This window comes from Mercenaria mercenaria, chromosome 1, assembly GCF_021730395.1.
Source record: "Mercenaria mercenaria strain notata chromosome 1, MADL_Memer_1, whole genome shotgun sequence".
Taxonomy (NCBI): Eukaryota; Metazoa; Mollusca; class Bivalvia; order Venerida; family Veneridae; genus Mercenaria; species Mercenaria mercenaria.
The window spans coordinates 119,804,179-119,821,695 of record NC_069361.1 but is presented as its reverse complement, the minus strand read 5'-3'; the positions used below and the strand labels follow the sequence as shown (position 1 = coordinate 119,821,695).

General features: G+C 35.8%; 1 long non-coding RNA gene across 1 annotated transcript; it reads right to left on the bottom strand.

Annotated features, from left to right (window-relative positions):
* Positions 1-454: 454 nt before the first annotated feature.
* On the bottom strand, positions 455-4,811 carry LOC128547970 (uncharacterized). Its single transcript, XR_008366825.1, has 3 exons — positions 3,773-4,811; positions 3,287-3,398; positions 455-1,051 (listed from the first exon to the last, which is right to left on the bottom strand). It is a non-coding gene; the product is annotated as an uncharacterized LOC128547970 (long non-coding RNA).
* Positions 4,812-17,517: the final 12,706 nt, after the last annotated feature.

The following is a 17,517-nucleotide window of genomic DNA, read 5'->3' as shown; positions in this document are numbered from 1 at the left end:
TAATTGACAAGTAAATATCAGTGTTTGTTCTACCAGATAAGAATATACTAAAGTAACTCAGTCAAGACGGAAGTAAATCAGCAAACTGTTTTGTATGAATACAATCCTCATTAGCATTTTTAAGACATTTTGTTTTTTTCCATACTTTCATTTCCATCCACATTTAGCTCTTGTGTATGCGATAGAGATTGTATTTTTCAATAAATCTTCATGAAATTTGGTCAGAATGATTGTCTTGTTGAAATCTAGATAAAGTTTGAAAATGGGGTCAAAACTAAGTCACTAGGTTAGATTAAAGAAAACTTTATGTATGAAGTAGGGACTGCATTTTAGACATTTTTTCATGAAATTAGATCAGACTGAACATTTGTCTGGATAAAATTTAAGTCAAGTTCGAATATGGGTTATCTGGGGTCAAAAATTAGGTTACACACTCAAATCAAAAGGAAACCTTGTGTCTGCAATGGTGCCTGCATTTTTTCAATGGAATTTGAGCAAAATATATGTTTTAATATTATACCAAAGTACCCATAATATTATGACATATCGGCTTCAGATATTTCTCCGTAGTTGTGTAATACAATAAAGAAATCTGCATTTTCGATGCTAAATTGCAAATGACAATTGACTGTCATCGATGACTTTCGTACCCACACAGCAACAGATCCGTTGACCGTAAACAATAAGCTTTACGTATAACATAAATTGTAATTAGTACAAAAACTACATAGATTTAGATATTGACAAGGTAAAACAATGTTGAATTTAAATCTATCTATAGTTATGTTTATACATATCATATTTGGGAATAGTACTTATTTTATGTTGTACTGAAAAACACAGAAAAACGAGCAACTCGAATTTTTTCATCTGCATGAAAGAGGGTGGGGTATTATATGAGTGTCATTTCATATTAAATTTATCAAACGAGTTGAATAAAAATAATAAAATCCGAGTACCTGTGCTTGTGTTTGTGGAGCATGGTATGGGGTCATCAAATACTTTCTACAGGGATATCCAGAGTCCCCCAGCAACAAACCGTCGATCTCACCTACAATATATTTATAACATTAAAATACTGTTGATATTTCATATCATGGTTTTGCTGATTCTAAGTAATTGACTGTCAATAGATAATAGTATTATCCAGTGGCAGTATTGTTTTTGCGTCGGCGTGAGCTTTCTTGGTTAAAGTTTTTCGGCAACATTTGTTTTTCTGTCATATTTTTGTTACTAATGCTTGTATCTTACTGTAACTTCACATAAACATTGTCCAGCCTACAAACAAAGAAAATGCAGGGGTTGGGCCCATTACACCAAAGGTCAAGGTCACCAAGGTGTTATACTTGGGTTATTTTTAAGGTTAAAGTTTTTCGGCAACCTTTGTTTTTAGCTCACCTGAGCACGAAGTGCTCAAAGGTGAGCTTTTGTGATCGCCCGGTGTCCGTCTTCCGTCGTCTTCCGTCCGTCCGTCCGTCGTCAAAAATTTGACTGTTAACACTCTAGAGATTACAATTTTGGTCCAATCTTAATGAAACTTTGTCAGAATGTTACCCTCAATAAAATCTTGGACGAGTTTGATATTGGATCACCTGGGGTCTAAAACTAAATCAAAGGAAAAGCTGGTCACCACATTTATGACCATATCTTAATGAAACTTGGTCAGAATGTTAATCTTGATTATCTTTAGGTCAATAGGTCAGGTGAGTGATACAGGGCCTTCATAGCCCTCTTGTTCTGTCATATCTTTGTTGGTATTGCTTATATCTTAGTGTAATTTCATAATTTCACATAACATTGTCCAGCATACAAACAAAGTATGTTCCGGGGCTGGGCCCATTATACCAATGGTCAAAGTCACCAAGTTATATTTTCAATGTTAAAGTTTTTCGGCAACCTTTGTTTTTCTGTAATATCTATGTTATTATTGCTTATATCTTACTGTTAGTTCACATAAACATTGTTCAGCATACAAACAAAGTATAAGCAGGGGCTGGGCCCATTATACCAAAGATCAAGGTCACCAAGATGTTATACTGGGGTTATTTTTAAGGTTAAAGTTTTTTGGCAACCTTTGTTTTTCTGTCATATCTTTGTTGGTATTGCTTTCTGTCATATCTTTGTTGTTATTGCTTATATCCTAGGGTAATTTCACATAAACATTGTCCAACATACAAAGGTAAAGGTCACCAAGATGTTATACTTGGATTATTTTTAAGGTTAAAATTTTTTGGCAACCTTTGTTTTTCTGTCATATCTTTGTTACTATTGCTTATATCTTACTTTAACTTCACATAAACGTTGTCCAGCATACAAACATTATAACCAAGGTCAAGGTCACAAAGTTGTTATACTTGGAATTATTTTCATGTTAATTTTATTGAAAGCTTTGTTTATAGACATATCTTTGGTTCTTTAAAAGATAATGACTTGAAATTAAAAAGATATTTCTTTATAATGTCCGTTACGATCCTCATAACTCTAATTGTATTTTTGACAGAATTATGCCCCATTCCTACTTAAAACATTTTGAGAAATGTTCGCTTTCTTGATGTTACTTTAGTTCAATATAAGATAAAGACTTTAAACTTGACATGTATCTTTATCATAATCATCTGCATGAGTGGTAACAATCCCCATAACTCTAACTTGTATTTTTGACCAAATTATGCCCCTTTCATACTTAAATATTTTGAAAATATTCGTTTTCTGGACACAATTTTGATACTGTATAATGTTATGACTTGAAACTCAAAATATAGTTTTACCATCATCATCCGCATATGTGGTAACAAAACCAATAACTCTAGTTTATGTTCTTGACAGAATTATGTCCCTTGGTGTATCTTCCTTTTGGAGTATAGGTTTCTTATTGAGATATATTTTCATTTTATTGTCAAATCACCGGATAGTGGAGCGCGATGTCTTTAGGACAGCTCTTGTTTTTATATAGCCATCCGTTTTAATCGTATTGTCTCTTAGTATTGTGTTTGTATAATTGGTGTAGATAAAGATTATTTGTGATCTTAAATAATCATATTTTAATCATTGAAACTTCTGGTTTTAAATAATTTAGTAATTATGAATTATACAGACTATCATGTAGTAATTTGTTTTAAACTATGTTAAATGAAATTATATTATTTACAGCTCTTACACATTTGTTGATATTTGTTTATATTTGTTCACAGTAGTCAGTTAAAAAGCCCAGTCAGAGCTTTTTTGTATTGTTTTATGTCTTGCCAACTTGAAATAAATTTATCTCATCCATCTTAGTATGTCATACCTCTTTCTAATCGCCCGCCCACTTCGCTGTCTCGGAATATCCTTGAATCATGCATACTTTCGGGCCATTTTGCAACAACATCCAAAATCATGAATCTTGCGTCACATACCATCTGCAAATCAAAGCAACTAATAATCTCGTGTAAAAATTTCGAGCCGAAGTTTTATATTCCGACATAATAGTACATATGAACGCGGCGATCACTAGTAGCTTTATTCAAGTAATATTTGAAAGAAAACAATGTCGTTAACCTACAGACATTATCTGGTTAATATCAATTCATGTTGTAACTTACGCAGTCAAATCAAGTTAATTAAGCATAATCATAATTTCCGGACGCTGCTAATGCTTAATCGGATTGCATCGAGATTATAGAAAATATCAAAAGATATTTCGATAAGCAAAATGAGTTTGGCTATAGTACATATAGTAAAAAAAGGTAAATAAAATATCAAATGTTAGATCTGTACAAAGCATGATATTCACTTGAACATTTATCGAGTGGAAGCCTTTCCTGTTTACGTAATCTTCTTCATGTTCCGTCGGCCCTTGAATCCGGATCTGCGTACCGTCCACTACCCCGACTACATTTGGAAATCCTACAAGGATAATAAAAATAGATAGCAATGAAAGATGTATAGAAGTATATTTCTGCCACGAGATAACTAGGTCGTTGCTTAGAAATACCTTGATAAAGTTTTCTTAAAAAAAGATTATCTCAATAGTCGAACGTTTCATGGAAGTATTGCGATAGTTTACATATTTTCCCGTAGGTCCTAAGTGCCCACAGTTACCACTTATTAGCAAGGTACCTTTCGCGAGAGTTTCAGCATTTATCTTGATATTTCGAACTTTTCTGAACTATTAATCTCAATAGCCTAGTTTCCTGGAAATAAATAACATATATTGAAATCAATAATTTGATGCGATGTTTTCAGAATAATTCTGGTAAGTTCAGAAAATTATTGTGAAAACTAGCAAGTCATCATCATCGATTGGTCGAGAAGGCTTAGACACTTTCCTGTGGAGGTGAGGGCCCCCTGGTTCGAACCAATAGCTGCTCCCATTTCGATGTGTCCTTGAGCATGGAACTTTACCACAATTGTCTCTGTCGACCAAGCCATGTGTCCAGCAAATTGCTGGGGGTAAGGTATAATTGGCTTTAACTGTTCATAATGTATGGTCGCTCAAAAGCTACAAAGCTTATGTTAATTGTCTCACGGTAAATACATTTTACTTTTATCATCACTGATCAACCTTAGTAGTCGCCTCACTCTAGAAGAGTATATCTCGCGATTTGTCCTGATCCAGAAAAAAATAACTTGGAGAAGCCAGTCTTAAAAAAAATGAAATGTCACTGTAGAGGCGTATACTAGCGGATACATAAGGGAGGATAGCGGGGTAGGGATGTGCCCCACTTGGAAAATGTTTTGAAATACAGGTATGGATTAAATGGTGGTCTCTGTGTCATTTATTGGGAGTACTCCCCTCATTTTAGTGGGGTCTGGAAGGGGCTCCCCCTCTGTAAAACTGTAACCTATGAAACGGTAGCTACTGATGCATTTTTATGTCTAAAATTTTGAACTAATGCAGGGGTCGTTCCCTCTCGATGGGACAGCGGGTATGTTGAAATAAAGGTATGAAATGGTAACATATGGTACGTTTCTGGGTTTAAATTTTGATCAAATCCCCTTTTTATTTGGGTATTTGGGTGCATCTTTTGTGAGTATAGGTCACTTTTCAGAAACATGCGGGGCGCACGACCACCCATGGAACCGAGTCTGCAAGTATCTAGCACTTGCGCTATTTTTTTCTCAAATATATTTTTAGGAAACAAACTAGCTCTATCTGGAAAAATGCTGAAATGTTTTCAGAAAAATGCACAAGCCATGCACGTAGAACGCGTTTTTTTCAGATGGGATGAGCACACATTTGAAAAATCAGCCGACCCATTGTCGCCCCCCCCCCCCACTCCCCCCTTTTTCCACCCCCTGTTCCTACGTCCTGCAAGCTTCCCAGAAATATGCCAGCAAAAAAATGAGTCACATATATAGGGGAATAGACAATAGGTATTGCTGACTAAAAATAGATTTAGTATCAAGTTTGATTAAAGCTTTTGTGACGTATCATTAAATGTATCTTTTGTTGTTGTTCTTTTTATTATGTTCCACATATATTTTGTATCTCAAAATGATGTATAATATTATGAATACTCAAGGGTAAAAAGATACAAATATAATTGTTATAGTGAATTTGTGACATTTAAAACGGCCATAATGTAAATAACACTTAATGGTTACAATATATTCTGAAGCTGCTTTAATCGGTACCGTAGAGTTACAGTGACGTCCCTTGTCTGAAACTATGCGCTTGTTTACATTAGTAACCAATGAAATAGACCGTTCGATACATTGACTTTGTGACTTACCTGCAGTATTAAAAAACTGTCTTTGACATGCTTGTTTGTCTTCAGGGAAAGAAATAAATTCTTTCTTACTTCCACACAGCTGGTCTGTAAACTGTGACACTGCTCTGCTAACACTGGATCTAGAAACTCCATGTAAGTCTGCAGTCACTATATGGTGGCAGTTCGTGGCGAAGTAGTGCAGAGAAACCAAAGTTGTTAAGAGTGCTGTCAAAAGCTGTGACCTTTGCGTTGGTCTTGCCAGATCCAAGAGTCCACAGATATACACAATGGTCTCGGGAAAGAACCTATACCGCTCGCGAACCTCATCTCTGCTTAAAACCTCTAACGGATTGCTTCTATCTTTAAAAACTCGTCTGTCAACTCTAATAAACTCTGTTCATATTCCTGATTCTTCTCATCCTTCTTTCAATGTCCGCCATCTTTACACAGGTTCCATTTGTTGACATGGAAACTGAGATTGATCATCATTTCTGAGATAGCTAATAAGCTGTCTCGAAAATTCAAACTCAAACTCAGATGAAAATCAATTTCTGAGATTGATTTTCTTTCGTGAACACCAACTTAAAATCGTTCTCAAAATTTCATGATCAAACTCAGATTGAGACTGAAAATCAATCTCAAGTAGGTTTGTGAACACGGGGCCAGGAACTCCGTACCAGTTATCAGAAGAAAACATATCAGGTTATCAGAAGAACTCCGTCCTTCGTGTAACACTTCCTCCCCCGTGAATGTGCTAATTACACGTGATTAGCAATGGCAAATTGTCCAGTTTACCAAATTTCCATTTGTAAAAATTAAAGCAAGTGCTAAAATGGACAATAGCAAAACTATAGGTATAATTTACACTTCGGCGCAAATGTACTGTATGTCATAAACATCCTACTTTTAAACTTTAATGGGTAGTCTAATTTAACATTTTTGTAATAAAAATTTGAACATTTATTTCATATTAGTAATGATGCCTTTTCACATAACAAGCAGGCGAGCAAGGTAAGGGGAGTAACTGCATATCTTAAAGTCATAATGTAGCGCTCTCTAAAAAAGAAGATAGAAAAAACTGACAAAAAGTAAACACAAATTACGGTCATTCTTTCCGACGTACAGTTTGGCTTAGTTTAGGTTTAACACCGTGTTACAAAACTATTTCAGTCATATACGAGCACATACAGGCAGTTTACCTTACCATCTCTCCAGGAAAGGACCACTACTAGACTCGCAACTTTCTCACATAAAGATTCATGGTCGCCCGGAGTGTGAACACATAGCCCTTTTCAAACGTCAGTCAAATAGAGTTCGCTATACAAATTGTGTTCGTTATACAAACCTCGGTTACAAGGAACTAGTTAGCTATATGGATATAAGGAACCTCGGTTATAAGGAACAATTTTTAGAGGTCCCAAGCTGTTCCTTATAAGCGAGGTTTACTGTAATATTATACCAGATTTATCGGCGCCCTTTTCATTATAAACACGTTCAAAGGCGCTTTACATATAGCAAACGCAGCCACACAGGGCGAGGCATTCATCTGCTACTAGTACAGACACAGAGCGATCTGACCAGAGGGCCAGTATCAGACAAAGCCCCCAGAACAGACAGAGAGAACATTTTAGATACAGACGTGTCCGGCTAACTTAGCCTAGCTCTTTGCAAATAGACAGTCTGGTTCTTTAACGTGCCCGGTGTATAGCACCAATACACGCGAAGCCGTCTTTCCTGGGAAGAACCATTACAGGCCTCTAGTTAGATGAGAGACACTCAAGAGCATCTCAGAAATTTCCAGTGCCTGGACCGGGATTCGAACCCCGGACTTCTGGATTGACAGTAAAGCGTGTTACCACTAGACCACCGGCCCACCCATTTGCTGTTTTTCCTAAAGTACGGCGCAACCTGGCTTTGCTGCGTCTACTGGATATTTTCGAAACACTCTTAAGTTTCATTAGATACAATACTGGAGGGATTTTTTTATCTGGACTCGCTGCGCTTACTGGAATTGCTCCTTTACTTGGTATTGCTGCGCAACCTGGACTCGCTGCTCTTACTGGATTACTCCTCAAACTTGACTTGCTGCGCAACATTGACTTGTTTCAAAAATTTCCAGGGGGAGAACCTGGATCCTCCTGTTCCCCACAAGAAAATGTCCAAGAGGCTTCCATTCATACTGCATTTCAAAATATTCCAGGTGGTGGAACGATACCCGTGACCCCCCACCCCCACCCCCACTAACATGGCCAGAGGCCGTCCACCTCCTTCCGATAGCTACTCGGTTTCTGCGCGCCTCGGCAACAACAACTTCGTTCTAAACTAGTGCCCCTTAGTTAAATATTTTTGGATCCAGGCCTGCACAGTGGTATAAAAGTCGAAATATGGGTAAACAATTGATAATATACATAGGTATTATGTAAGTTCATACTTGCTGGAAATCCTCAGTTTTGAGTGCATATGAGGGGCAGACCAAGACCAGGATATTGGGTTTGTTAGTAGATTCATCAGAAGGATGTGCCCTCTGCAAGTGCCTCAGCCTCAGCAACTTGACATTTGTCTGTTGTAAATATTTACAATAGACAATTTCGCTGTCTACATTGAAGCCAACATACTAGTTGTTTTAGTGGCTTCAGTGTTGTTGTAAATATTTTCTGGTCCCCTCTGGGACCATGGTGACCACTCAAATTTCATGGTAGTTGAGTTCAGCTTAAGCTGGTGCTAGGGGACATGAGGGGTGTCGTACTTTACACTACCTCTCATGAACAGACCGAGTCTGCTATTATGTTGCTTGGTTGCATTCTATGCTTCCAAAGGATCTTCTGACAGTTTTTGTTATTTTGAAATTGAATATAAGTAGCCTAAAACTTCTCCCACTTGTTTAAGCTCTTTATAGCAATAACAAGGGTGCTAGTCTGTTACAAAATACGCCCGTCATCGAACTTGGCTAATGCAAAGGCCATAATCAAAGACTACCTAGAGCGATTTAGTTAGTTATCGAACCTGGCCGAGATATCATGCGCACAAACATTGTCAGTAAGCCTGGTGAAGATCAGATGAAAACTGTTCTACTTGGAAAGCTGATAAGGCTAAATTCGCAGTTTTTCAAGTAATTCAAGGGCCATAATCCAAGAGACCCTGGAGCAATTTGGCTGGTTATCAAACTTGGCCAAAATATTATGCTCACAAATATTGTCAGCGAGTTTGGTGAAGATCGGATGAAAACTGTTTGATTTAGAAAGCGGACATGCTTTGGACGCAGACCGCCCACCGCTACGGGTGTTCACATATTACGCCTCGCTCTTTCAGAGACAAAGTTCATAGTAACCATATCCATATTATCCATACTATCAACCATTTCCAAGGCAGTTAAAAGATATATTGCTACTCAGCTGCAAAATTTCTTCAAAACACCTGACATACTACACACCACCAAGTCTGGTTTCAGATAAATGCACTTTGCCAAACGGCCCTTACTGTATTAATTGATAAATGGGCTAAAGACATTGTTTCAGGAAAACTAGCCATTCGTGTATTCCTAGACCTCCGTAAGGTGTTTGACCTAGTGGATCATATGAATCCCCTATACAAAATAAAACTATCATTTTAATGAACTTTCATTGTGCTGGTTTGAGTCGTACCTGAAGAATCAAACTCAATATGTCCAAATAGATGATATCAAATCTTCTTTATCGTATATCAAAACTGGCGTTCCACAAGGATCTATGCTCTTTTTTGATATATGTAAACGACTTTCCATTTGGTTGTCGAAAACTCAAACATCGACATGTATGCCGTTCTGCGATGCATTTAAGCGACCATAACGTACCTGATATCGAAAGAAAATTGCAAATTCATATTATCAAAGTTAATAATCGGTGCACGTCTAACAATATGGCTCTCCATCCAAATAAGACAACCAGTATGTTAATTGGAAGTTGTTTTTTTTTTGTCAAGGTTACAAATATTTTATTATACGCAACATTGTGAAAATTTATACGTATACATATGTATCTGACCTGGACCCAATATATTTCAATAATTGTAGTTTCTATCATCAGCCTTGTGCCATTGTATTTGTTCTTTAATTTTTCTTACTAGTTGTTTATAAAAGTTTTTTATTGACTGATAGTTCTTAATGAATTTACAATTATTTCTATATTTCCAAATTTCCCAATTTGTTTTATATATAATCGTATAAATCAATCTGTTCACATATTCGAAACAAACACCAAATCTAAAAGCAGAATCAGAGGTTAACATACCTAAACAGTTCGCTCAAGTTTGTATTTAAAAGGGTCCAAATGTATTGGGCAAAATGACAGTACCACACCAGGTGCATGAAAGTTTCTTTATGTTCTTTGCATATATTACAAATTCCGTTTGATAATTTCATACGACTGAGTTTATGCTCTGTAAATATAACACTGTAAAAATTTCCGCTGAAACTGTGTTGCTACTTTTGAAGATAAATAACCTGAAATTTGACCCCATACCATTTTCCATGGTATATCGCACAAGCTTTTCCATTTGCTTTCTACCTGTAATAGATTGTTTTTCTTATCCAAACAGATGATATTTCTTTCAATTTTAAACTTATTTGATCTAATATTTTACGATTAATATTCACTAAACATAAACGAAACAAAAAAATCGTATAATTTTCACCAGTTTAGTAGTCTCTTTAAGAGCTTTAATGTACTTTAAAGGAATAATACCTTTGATAATATGCCATTCTGATATCCAGTTTTGCTTGTAATTCAATTTTGTATGTAGATGTTTTGCGGTAATAAAATCATTCAGGATCGGATCACAGATGTATTTCATTAAAAAATGTCACTTTTAAGAAAGATTTAAAAATATAGGTTTCCCTCGACATCTTTTATCGTTTTTTTCCAAATAAGAACATATCTTCTATATCAGGAATAGTTGTGCGGCGAAAGTTTTGTCTGAATTTCATACATTCACTGAACGCTTCTTTATAGAAACCGCTAATGTTACATAATGTTTTAACATGTTCTAAGGATGAACATTTACAAAGCATAAAAGTTCGTAAAAACAAAGGATCGAGAACTTGCAAGTAGTATTTTCCAATTGAATTCCAGTTTTGTAACTCAGAGTGAATTATTCTAAATATTGGTTTTATTTGTAAACCTGCCAAAATGTTTTTTTATGTTACACATATTCAAACCCCCGTTTTATCTATCGAAAAGTAATGTGTTACTAGCTAAAAATTGTTGTTGGTTTTTTTGCCGTCCCACAGAAAATCTCGATTAATTTGCTCAATTTTTCTGATGTAATTATCCGGAATTCCTCTGATCTTTATTTCTTTGATATAAAATATGCTTTTCAAGTGAGGAATTTTCCATTCAGTATGAGACCTCACGATTTCCATATTTCTAGGTAACTCTTGATTTTATTTATGTTTGACATCCAGAGTTCATTTCAATCTATATTGTACCCAAATGCCTAATTTGTTTACATAGTTTTTTGTCCATTTTATTTCTTTGAATTTGGGAGTCTTGTTCTTCAATCTTTCAATAAAAAGCCCAGTTGTTTTTTTCTTCATTTATTTTTGCCCCAGATGCTTTTTCATAAATAGAAGATTTTGAAAAATTTCAGGGATTAAATATGCCTCTTCACTAATAAAGTGTGTGTCATCAACATAATAATTTGACCTAGTTTCAAGTGCAATCCCATTTAGCGAAGAAATTTTGATATCACGTATATTTTCATTTTGTCTTAAGATGCAAGCCATAGGCTCTGCTTGTAAAATGTAGAGCAGAGGTGCAATCGGGCAACATTGTTTTATTGAACGGGATATACTAAAGAATCAGATACAAATAAAATCTGGAAAGTAGATCCCTCGGAAGCACCGAAAACAAGGCAAACAGTGAAAATTGCAGACTCGGTTTTATTGAGTCTGTTCATGAGCAGTAATGGAAAATGCAACACTGCCCACGGCCCCTAGCACCGGCTTAAGCAGTATTCAATCTTCAGTTCTAAATGAGTTGAAATCAATGATCCCGAAGGACCAGAAAATATAACAACACTGAGAGGAAGTCGGGTGACTTTTTACGGCCACCACACAACACTTAACACCCGCTGTTATGAAGTAAATAAAATCTGGAAAGTAGATCCCACGGAAGCACCGAAAACAAGGCAAACAGTGAAATTTGCAGACTCGATGGAAAGCCATTTTTCTGCATAGCTTTGCATAAACCAAGCAAAAGCGGTTGAACCCATTTCCTAAATTTGATATTAAAGCCGAACTTTTCAAGAATTTTATTGACCCATTCCCACTCTACTCTGTCAAAGGATATAGTTTGATCTAAAATATCATTACTCCGTTTCTGTTGTTATCATCTGCAAAATCTATTATATCTTGTAACAAACGATTTGCGTCTACCATAAATCGACCTTTTGCAAATCCCTTCTAATCAGTATGAGTTAATTTTGACAGAAGTGGCTAAGCACGTTCTGCGAGACATTTCGCAATTATTTTATAATCCACATTCAATAATGTTAAATGACGCCAACAAGAAATTAAATAAAGTAAGAAACATAAATCTAACTCTAAATGATAACTATATTCAAAATGTATCAAAAATTGTTAGGTTTTAATATTTATTAAAAAAAAAATAAATGGGGATTAACCTGTAAAGAAGGTGAGTGAAAAAAATGCACTATAAACTGTATCTATTCTATTTTACAGAATATCTAAATACCTAGATGCTGATATGAAGAATATGTTTTATAATTCGTATATTTCACCCATTTTTGACTATACATCAACTATATGGGGAAACTGCTCTAAAGGAAATATAAAAAGAAAAGAAAACTTTAAAATTTAAAAGAGAGCAGCTCGACTTATATTAAAAGTACCGTTCCAGACATCATCCAGTACTCCTTTTTGTGAACTTATATGGTTAACTTTCCCAAACAGGACTAAATTAAATTGGTGTCTTGGTTTATGAAACATTAAATAAGCTTGCACCTTCTTATAATTGTGACACTATTGAAATTTGTGACAATACATACTGTAGCCTTCGTTTTAAAACAAAATTTGATCTACAACACATTCCCCCAAAAACAAATTTTCTTAAACGTTCGTTTTCTTTTATGGCTGTAGATTTTAAATTCATTTAAATATTTACTTAGATACTTTCTTTTAGTTAATACAGTGTAGAGTTTCAATGTTATGTGACTGTTAACATGTGTTTATCTTCGTTACTAGTCTGCTCTATGGAATGACTGTGACATTTTCACTTGTATCACACCCTGGTACCGGCGCTCCCAAGTACAGGTGGCACTCGCACATACAGCGCTCGATAAGCGATTTTGGAGGAGCGGTGGTGTAAGTATTTCTTATTGTATCTCCGGTAATTCAAAACTTTTTGTAAAATGAAAGATATCTGCACCCTGATGAATAATTGGTGACTATGTTCTGTGAGTGTCACAACATTTCATCTTGAAATAAACAAAATACGGCGAGTTAAACGTGAACGGTTGACTCAAAAATGTCAAATGTCAAAAAAAACATGTAAAATACTCAGTAAATACTCCAAATGTATTCATTTTTGATACAGTATCGTATAGTCATGTCTTCCTACAATAATCAGTTCAAATTCCAAGACTTAATTTGTTATATTTAAAGAATGACTCGTTTTTAAATATGGTAAGGGGTTTCAAAACGGCACTCACATGGCACAGGTGTGTATTTTTTTGACGCTCAACAAGGACAGCGAGAGAAAAGTCTTCAGAAATGTAGATCTTGTTGTTGTTTACTCTCAGTGTGGTGCCTGTATGATCGTAAATTTTATACCGTTAAAAAACTGACTCCTAGAAGTCGATCTTTTTATGTTAAAACTTACGGCGACAATATTTATTTCAAAATTATTTTTTATTAAAAAGCTTCTTGAAAACTGATCAATGCTAGAATTTGATATGTCCTAGGATTTCGTTGAAAAATGAAAAACGTGCTTCGAAACTTTCATAGGACTCAGTGGGATCAGTGGACGGTAAGGTTTGCAAGAAGATATGTGTGTGCTTGCGTGCGTTTGTGCGTGCGTATGCGTTTGGTTAAACGCCGTTACTAAACAATATTTCAGGTCAATCTCAACGTTTTTGAGTACCAGTATAATGCTATGAGCATCCGTATGAAATATATATAGAGAGCCAGGTCGATACTTTTGTTGGGGTGTGGAATAAATGTTTGATTATAGAGTTAGTAAAACTCATTTATAACTGACTGACAAGTTTTCTATTCTTTTCTTTATTTTAATTTTAACAACTTACCATACGCCTACATTGAATGTATAATAAATGTTGAACTTCTTACGAACAATATTTTACTTGTTTTATTAGATATAAGATTCAGTAAACACTCATAACAGAGAAATGGAAGATTTTTACGGTGGCTGATTTATACCATTTCATCAATTCTCCACGCGACCCCGTCGAGCGAAAACACGAGAATTAAAAAAATTTAAAAGCGGAGTGGTTAGCGAGCAAAATTGCGATAACATGTGGCGACGCGGAGCGAAAACACGATTATTAGCGGGAGAGGGGAGTGGGGGGGTCGGGGGAGCTGGCGTTGAGCGAGATTCAAGATGTAACGCGGCTGGGTGCCCGGGTGCCCACCAATGTTATGCCTTTCAAACCTCAACTTCTTGCTCGGCGCCCGCTGATCAGCCAGTTTTCGCTCGGCTCCCCCGACGATTTACATATTAAATCTAAACTTTTGGTCTGCGATTCTCCTTAGAGAAAATACTAGGAATAAGAAAGGGCGGGAGCGCGGATTGAAAACATGATAATTAGTGGGGGCGCTGAGCGAAAAGTCGATTTTTACGTTATAAATCGGCGCCCAAAATTGGCGGAAAGACGGAATGGCATATGTCAGCCACCATATATTTCTTTTTAAATGTATGTTAGGTTTAAAAGACGCTCATATTTTAATATCTTATTAATTCAATGAATTTATCAATTAATGAGTTCTTGTTTGGCTCTCTCAGGAATTGATATGAGTCAATCCGATTTAAGAGCAGACATGAGACGTAATGACTAGTTCCATTAACTACTGTTTAATCCAACATCAGACTATTCTTGATGGTGTTATCTCTACCACACATAACTAACCAGTCGGATTCATAACTCTTTTCCGTTGTAGTTGCCTCAGAGCTGACGATTTCTCCACATTTCTGAAGACTTTTCACTATCTGTACTTGTTGAGCGTCAAAAAAATACACACCTGTGCCATGTGAGTGCCGTTTTGAAACACCTTACCATATTTAAAAACGAGTCATTCTTTAAATATAACAAATTAAGTCTTGGAATTTGAACTGGTTATGGTAGGAAGACATGACTATACGATACTGTATCAAAAATGAATACATTTGGAGTATTTACTGAGTATTTTACATGTTTTCTTGACATTTGACATTTTTGAGTCAACCGTTCACGTTTAACTCGCCGTGTTTTGTTTATTTCAAGATGAAATGTTGTGACATGTGAATTATCCACTAGGGTGCAGACATCTTTCATTTTACAAAAAGTTTTGAATTACCAGAGATACAATAAGAAATACTTACACCACCGCTCCTCCAAAATCGCTTATCGAGCGCTATATGTGCGAGTGCCACCTGTACTTGGGAGCGCCGGTACCAGGGTGTGTGTATGAGTAAATGGTTTTATATTTGTTAGAGGGCCTCATTAAAAATAAGCTCTGTATGTTATGTATGAAACTTAATGAGTCTTACCCTCTTTAAATAAAAAGATAGTATTATTATTATTGTTATTATCACTACTATAGAGAAGGGCATATAGAAATTCATGGAAAAGACTTTGAACTGGGTGTGCATCCCTCTTAATCCACCTACGAAAAAAAAAAACCCAAAAAAAACAAAAAAAAAACAAGCGCAACCTCTTTGCCAACCAGTTAACCTCAACTATTAAATATAGGATGAAGGTTTGATTCATAGCAAATGCTAGGCAAATATTTTTCTTGCCTATTTGTTTGAGGGGCATTATAACACGAAAGCCCAGATGGCCTGTTAGTCTGAAGATCTAGGCTGCCAGTCTCCAGCTAGTCCTAATCTTAAACCAATAAAAAACTGATATCGAAGCCGCACATCCGTGAAGTCCGATCATGATCTGCACTGTTCGCTATTCAATCTGTATCGTTTTTTGTATGCTCCTCTTTTTAACAGGTTTGGAACTGCCCGAATTAAAAGATGGACAAGTTCATTATATACATTTAGCAGGGTAAGTGTTAATTACTATATAAAAAGGAACCCTACTAAACTGAATGGCCTTCTGACCAGAGTAATAGTTTGATTTGGAGATGTTTATGTTTGTTAGAATGTGTGCTACATTACATAAATAGTAATACAATTCTAAACGTTATTTATTCTTATTCCTGATCTTGTTTAATTAATGTTAATGTATGAAACAACACTTTCACTTACAGTTTTAACACCTGTGTTTCTGATGTGCTATCAAAAAGAGTAATTACTGGTGATCATCATAACATGCAAGTGCCACAAATTCTGATTGCCTTTATTTTTATTGCCTTTTTTTTCAGCTTTCCGGAGTATATTTTTGTTGTTGATAATTAAGGTTTATTCTGGAAAAAACGTTTGGTTTCTAGAATTGAGAGGTTACATTTAGTTTATACTAATTCATTTAGCATTATTGTGATAAAAGCTTTAAGCTTATTTGAACCACACTCGAGTCTGCTTCCTGGAAAAAACATTACTGGTGTCCTATGAGAAGTCATAGTCGTCACCCCAATGGGGATCGAGCACCTGATCCCTGGGTCGATCAGCCGAAACCTTAACCACTAGACCATCCCTACATTTAACTGAATATTTCAAATGAAATAGGGTCAAATTTCATAACTGCCAACTTCGTTCAGTTTGCGGGGGTTTCTTGTATTCAGGTATTCCGGTTTAAGAGGAGTTTCACTGTAATACTTAAATATGTCATCTTCAGAGAAGACTAGGGTATATTGTTCTCCTACTTGTCTGTCTGTCAGTTAACGAATTGGTTTCCAATAAATAACTAGAGAATGATTGGTGTCACAACGGTCAAACTTCCCAGGATAACTGGCTGGTCAGTAGATGACTGGCTTCGAGGTTACAGTGACCTTGAGACTGAAAATTGTATCTGAAAAGTAACCAAAGGAAATATCTGTTCAAAGTCGTAAATTTTCTAGGATTGTTGCCTGTGATCAGTAGTTGAACCATATTTTGTCTGGGTACTGCGAGAGCGAATGTCAAGTTTATATTAATCTTGAGACTGAAAATTGTTTCCGCTCAGTAATTAAAGAACTCTTTAGCCTACAGGTGTCGTACTTGATAGGATGATTGCCTGTGGTGAGTAGATAAACCTTGTTTTTTGAAGTTATTATGTTGAAGTCACAGTGACCTTGAGACTGAAAACAGTTTCTGCTCAATAACTAAAGGACACTTTGGCATACAGTTTTAAAACTCAACTGTGGTCAGAAGATGACCTCTGCTGATTTGGAGATCAGTAGATCAACAGAATGAAACAGTTTCCACTCAATATATTTGTATTTTCATTTGGCCTACAGTCATCAAACTTTATAGCCTAATTGTATGTGGTCAGCAGATGATCTCTACTGTTTTGGCAAGTAGATTGGAAGTTAAGGTAAATGTGATCAAGAGTTGTGTGTAAGACAGCGCGCTCCACTATTCGGCGGTTTGACAGTATAATGAATTTATGATTCAATAAGAACCTCTACTTTAAAAGGAAAATATACGAAGTCATTATCTTATATACTACTAAAGTTATACACAGATGG